Here is a 6,385-nt window from a genome sequence, read left to right on the forward strand (position 1 = left end):
AACCAATGTTGATATTAGATATTATATCATAACACTCTTTAAGATCTTTAATGTGCTGCAACTGACGAGCTAATTATCACTCTACTGTAGCCTGAAAACTGATGTTAGCAGTATAGCTTTCCTCAGTGGGTGTTTGTTTGGTCGCTTGTTCAACGTGTTGCTCTGCAGGACCAGACGTGTGTTTGTAAGTTAGAGAAGGAGACTTTAGCAGGAAAGCTAATGTGGGCTGTTGTTCAAAGTCTGTGTCTCTTGTTGTGTCTCAGGCTGCTGTCTGGCTGTTAGTCAGTGTGACTGTCTGTCTGTGATAGAACAGTGATGTTGTTGCTTCACACACAGTTTAATAGTTCTCCATCTTCATCTATGCAGATGGAGAACAAATAGCATTCTGATTGTTAATGCAAAGACGGAGAGCTATCATAAAAACAAAACATAAAAATATAAAATTATTTCTTTTGAGATCAGATTCAGTAAGGAAGTGATGCAGAGCAGATATGTATGGTGGAGCAGATCTTAAACAGTTGTCACAACAATAGTCAGTGTATTAAAACAATAAGTCCTATTTCCAGACATGAAGACATCATCAGACCGATCTACAATCTTACTTTGTACAGTGCCGGTCTGACTGGCTGTCTGAGGTCCAGGTCTTGTTCTGGATCTGGACATCAGCTCCTCCTTGTTCTCTCTGTGGAGACATTACTTTATTACTAAAATCATTTGTTGATTGTTGGTGAAAAATATCAAGAATTGGCCGATTATATCAAGAAGATCAGATGGTCACAGAGAAGAATTAAAGTGTTGTTACTTTTCTGTTTGAATTCAGCATTCAGTCTGTGATGAAAATGTTCCTTTATTTTAACTCTCCTGATTTAATAAACAAGAATTAGCTGATTTTCCTGTCTGACTGTCTTATTGAACATTTAGTGATCTAACTGAAGTTTGTTTATTAAAGAGGAACAACGGCCATTTTTAAAACATTAATATAATTTTGGAGGCTAAATAACTTTATAAACTATATAACTATATAAAAATATTGCAACTTGCTCATGTATGCACATATTGAGAGGACGCTCTGGAAAACCACAAGGTGGCGGCGTCATCACGGTAAACAGTGACTTCCTGTCAGTGGTGATATGAATGGAGTATAGAATTTCAACAACATTTGCAATATAAATAAACATGCTGTTACTTTCTGAATTTATTTTATTTGTTAACAATAAACACTTATAAAACAGGGCAACTGTGTCAGACCTCTCTGACTTCTTTAGTTTTCCAGTAGTTATTAAATGTTGAAATTCTATACTCCATTCAGATCACCACTGAGGTGACTGAACTGAGGTTAGAAGTGGTCTAAATATTGAGGTAGACCAGCAGTCTAAGACACACAGCATGCAACACTGGTGTCCTTGGTGTTACTTCTTTAATGTCACTATGTTTTCTGCCACTTTCTACTGTCAACTATCAAATGAAGGCATTAATTCAAATATTCTAAGAAACAGAAGTGGTACAAATCTACATTTGACCATTTTATGCACTTTGTTTTGTCAGCAGATAATTTTACACCAGAGATATTTCTTCTTGACCTTCAGAAATAATATGTGGTGCAGAGAATCTAAGCTCAAAGGTCCACATAATAATGATCCAAAGTTTTCAACTGAAAGATCTGGATCATTAGTAAGTCGACCTTTGAGCAGAGTTTACCTTCACCATATTTTACATATGTAGTGAAAGAACAAACTCAAACCGTTAACACATATAATCAAGGTGAGCAAATATTTTCTACAGATGCTTTTTCACCACATGTTGCACAATTATGATGTGCACTGATTCAAGATGACACCCAGTAGGTCATAACAGCTGATTCTAGGAGGAGTCAAACCCACTAAATATTTTGAGGACAAATATGAGAAACTGAATTACACATTTGAAGCACATTCTTCCAGATTTTGAATAGTCGCAGATCTTTAGACCATTTCACAGTTGTAAACGTAAAAATTCCAGATGTGTCCCTGTTTATTTCCTGTTGCAGTGGATCTGAATGAAAACATGATTTAAAGGTCACATATTATACTCCATTTAAACTAGTTATTATAGGTCTCAGACACCTCCAAACCATGTCTCTGAAGTTTTTTTTTCAAAAAAACAATCAGATCATGCATTCCAGCATGTCTCTATAACCTCTGTTTCAGCCCATTTCCAAAAGTGCTGATTTCTGTGTCTGTAGCTTTAAATGAGAATGAGCTGCTGCGCCCCACCCCCTCTGCGGAACCGGCTGTAGCTCTCCGCCCCATCCCCCCCGCCCCTCGGCTTGATACCTTGGTAACAGTAAACAACTCTGAATGTTATAATGACAACAGCTATGAATATGACTGTTCAGTTTGACCCTGAGTCGAACACCGACTCAAACTATGAAGAGGAAGAGGCCCCAGCAGCAGCAGCACTTCCACCTCGAATGCAGCAAGACATTTCACAATGGTTAGTTCAACTTGTTGTGTAACTTTATGTATGGGTTAGCACGGAGGCTAACGGTAGCTAACGTCAGCTCTAATGCTACTTTCACGGCTCTGTAGGTAACGTTATTGTGAGGTATTTGGTCAATAACCAATTTTGTAATTTGTGTAATTTAGTGAACGTTAGGCTCTACGTACGTTGCATGTTTTTCAATTGGTAAGGTATATTTTACTTGATATATCCCGAATATTCTATCATATTGTGCGATAAAAATGTGTGGTGAAAAAAGCTTACTGCTCATTCACCTCAGCTTTTTTGCATCTTCTGTCAGGTTTATAGTATCATATGCTTCACATGTTGAAATGCTCACATTTTTTATTTATTTGTTCAGGTGCACATGTGGAAATTGTGCAAAAATGCCCACAGAACCTGAGAATATCTGCTGCTGGGAGACACAAAAGGTAACATTTTTATTAGCTATATTTAGTTGTGTGTTTAGACATATTTTTCACATTCCATGAGGCTTACCATATGTCATTCACTCTAGGTTAAAAGACGGATGGAGCAGCTGCCGGACAACATCTCCTGCATGATTGAACATCCTGGGTTGGACCCTGTATGTTTAAATTTGTTCACGATGCAAAACGCATATAATGTTTACAGGGCTGAATATGGTGCTTTGCACCAAAGGGCGATAGAGCGGTAAGTGGTTTCTTACTTATTTGATCATCATAATTTTAATCAAAAAGTACAATTAAATGCTAATGTTGTTCATGAAAATAAATACCTGTATGTTAAATTTTATGCAGTCTTCCTTTCCATTACTTCAGTGGGCCTTACATTACACTGTTCACCACACACCATGAATGGCATTACACACCACGATATTGCAGAATAATGCCCCAAAATAAGAACGTGATTACTTTTTAGTATATACTGTAGCTAAGTTTGACATCAGCAGATACTGTTCATATTAAACATGATTTCATGACACATTTTACAGATACTGTAAAGCCTTTATTGTTATTTCAATCAATAGAACACCATTCTCATAATATATGAATAGAAAAACAAAGGATTCACTGAACCCATAAATAAGAAAGACATTTTTGACAAACCACACTGCTAAAGCTGAATTGGCATTTGTTTGTGCTTCAAACTCAGCACAAACTTGTGATTTCCACTTTATTTCAATTCTGAAAATGGAGCTTATACTGACCTGAAACAATGGTGGCTGATGCAGCATGTAAATACAATACTATTATACTATATTATATAATATTTCAAGTGTGTTGTCATGGCTGGATCCAAATGAAAAGGTATTTTACTGTCTCTGGCAACAAGATTTTGGCTGCAATGATTGTTGCATTCAGACCGTAGTTGAACATGTTATTTTTTTGTTTAATTTGTATTGCTTTTATCTTTGGTATATGACAGCACAGTGTTTCATGTTGTGAGATATTTCTTATTGCTTACAATAAATGTAAAAAGCCACATCAAAAAGTACAAAGTAAAACAAGGGACATACTGATAATAACATGACTAAGTTTTCAAGTTTGGCTCCTGACACGCTGTTTACTAAATACATGTATATTGTCCAATCTTACAGCCAATACAGGTATCTGGCATACAGGAGCTTTGTGAGCTGGTGCTGGGGCTTTCTTGGGCGCAGGATCCGCGTTGTAATTCCGGCCTGTGTGGTACTGCGGATCCGCAGGGAGTTGACATTGTGGGTGGCAGTGGGTGCTTGACCACTGTAATAAAAAAAGACAAATGTTATGAACCATCAAACAGCCTGAGCCCTCTAAAGCAATGTAGCTGGCTTCCTCGCACATAACTGTGCTTCTAAGCTTCACCAACTGCATGCAAGTGGTAGTACTTGCTGGAACGCAGAATTAAACTGCATTAATTTCTGCCACTGACATGGCAACAAATACATATGTATAAATGCACACACACACATAGTAATATTGTTGTAACTCACGAGGTGTCTGTTGAGGCTGTCACATGTGTGACCGACTCCTCAGGGTCGTACGTAGCATCCAGCCCTTGTGGAGCTAAAAAGGAAGAGCTGCCCTCCAATGCGTCTTCCTCATCCTCCTCCTCCAGTTCCAGGCGAGGTCTCTTTGCTGGCCTCTTTGCTGGGGTGGATGTGAAAAGCGGCAGGGGTTCATCATACAGAACAGGGTCTGTGCCACCACGAAAGTCCTTGCAGGACACAGTAGCCTGTACACCTGTAACACAATTGTACATATCCATGAAACCCATGACAGAATATAAAACACCGATCTATATAAAATTAGAAGAACAACTACAAAAAGCTGCCACTGTGTTTTAAACTTGTTCTGAAATGGTCATAACATGTAAGACTACAAACCTTTACTCCTGACGAATGGATGGAAAGTCCTCCAGGACAACTGTGTGTGCACAGAACGTTGCTCTACTGGGTCTGTTTGGCAGGCAACATCTGGCCTTGTAGGTTGTCTAGAACAGCCCTGTATACAGGAAACAGTCATGTTTACAACATCATCTCAAATGAGTAGTTATGACAACAAGTTACAAATACAGTATAACTTGTGTTGTGACATACCAAAAGTTTGTAAATTCAGTTTGATGAAGTTAGCAGAGCAGAAAGCGTCATAAAGCTAGCTAGACTCACTGTTTGTAATGCAATACGAGACTAACAACTTTATCGGTGAATCATAGCGGTCATACTATCATCTGTGTAAGTCAACACACTGCACAGCTGGCCACTACAGCCGTCGGTCGGGGCGACCGGGTGCTAACATAAACGAAAGCTACATAACGTTTCATAGCAAATTAATCACCGTTTCTGGATTAGTTTACAGTTTGACCACTTGTTTTGAGCATGTGTACTTTCAGGGGAGTCTAAAACAAGTAACTCTCCACACACACAATACAGCAGCTAGCTCCGCACAGCTAGCAGCTAGCTCCGCACAGTCTGCTCCATTAGGCTAACGGAGCAGACTGTGCCTACAGGCCGCAGTATAAAGTTGCACTAAAAGCAACATGGAGACCCAGTTTACACACACCATACCTACTACTATAGTTATTTTACGGGTTTGAAATGGTGCTTAACGTAAAACAAAAGCCTCTCACAAGCTGAATAATGAAGCTGAATCATTACACTATAAGTTCAAGTTTAGCCGCACTGCATGCTAACTCCGTCTAGCAAACCGGCCCTAATAAACAGTATAATAAAAAAAGGAAAAAATAAAAAACTTACAGCTTCAGGGTCTCCTGATGCATCCCGGACAGTTGGTATTGATCCAATATTCAGTTTCAGGTAACTAGCGTATCCCGCCAGGTACTGACCCTGATTTACAGCATTCGGTTGTGAAATGATTTGCACATACCAACAACTTCTTTGAAACATGTCTGGGCACAGCACCAGCGAAAATAAAGTCCATCCACTGGGTCTTCAGAGGATCCGAAGTGGGTACATGGTGCAAGCTTTTGTGTGGAGTATTGCAGCCAACAACAGAACAAGCGGGTTTTCCTTTCAGCATGTTTACTAGTAAACAGTCGAAATAACAATGGCGGACGCAGCTTGCTGAGCCGGCTACTCCGTGGCCGGGGTTACCAAGCCGGGGTATGGGGTGAGGGGGTGAGGGGGTTGCTGTTCTGTTTCACTGGAAACAGGAAAGCCATATATGGCTTGCATTTCTGCCTAATGACGTCAGAAGACTAGGAAAAAAACGAATTTCTATTTCTGCACCCATTTCCGGACAAACGGAGGAGGAGAAAAAGAGAGAGGATGGTCTTTTATGATACTATGGTGGCCTGTAGACACACTGGGGACAGATATTGATGTTTAAAAGACATGGAAAAGTGCATTTTGCATAATATGTGACCTTTAAATTTATGACAAATTGTGAAATGGAGGTTCTCGGGTGTTTTGCTACAGAAATATCAT

The 6,385-nt window shown here is 39.3% G+C and overlaps 2 long non-coding RNA genes across 3 annotated transcripts; one reads left to right on the forward strand and one right to left on the reverse strand.

The window, feature by feature from the left end:
* Nucleotides 1–2,048: 2,048 nt before the first annotated feature.
* LOC119480348 lies at nucleotides 2,049–3,252 on the forward strand. Its single transcript, XR_005204881.1, has 2 exons — nucleotides 2,049–2,909; nucleotides 2,996–3,252. It is a non-coding gene; the product is annotated as an uncharacterized LOC119480348 (long non-coding RNA).
* Nucleotides 3,253–4,168: 916 nt separating this feature from the next.
* On the reverse strand, nucleotides 4,169–5,795 carry LOC119480349. 2 transcript variants are annotated; one of them, XR_005204882.1, is made up of 4 exons: nucleotides 5,696–5,795; nucleotides 4,826–4,943; nucleotides 4,433–4,682; nucleotides 4,169–4,202 (listed from the first exon to the last, which is right to left on the reverse strand). It is a non-coding gene; the product is annotated as an uncharacterized LOC119480349 (long non-coding RNA). The 2 variants fall into 2 exon arrangements; XR_005204883.1 differs by lacking the exon at nucleotides 5,696–5,795 and adding an exon at nucleotides 5,039–5,239.
* Nucleotides 5,796–6,385: the final 590 nt, after the last annotated feature.

The sequence above is a fragment of the Sebastes umbrosus genome, chromosome 21, assembly GCF_015220745.1.
Source record: "Sebastes umbrosus isolate fSebUmb1 chromosome 21, fSebUmb1.pri, whole genome shotgun sequence".
In the NCBI taxonomy this organism is placed as follows: domain Eukaryota; kingdom Metazoa; phylum Chordata; class Actinopteri; order Perciformes; family Sebastidae; genus Sebastes; species Sebastes umbrosus.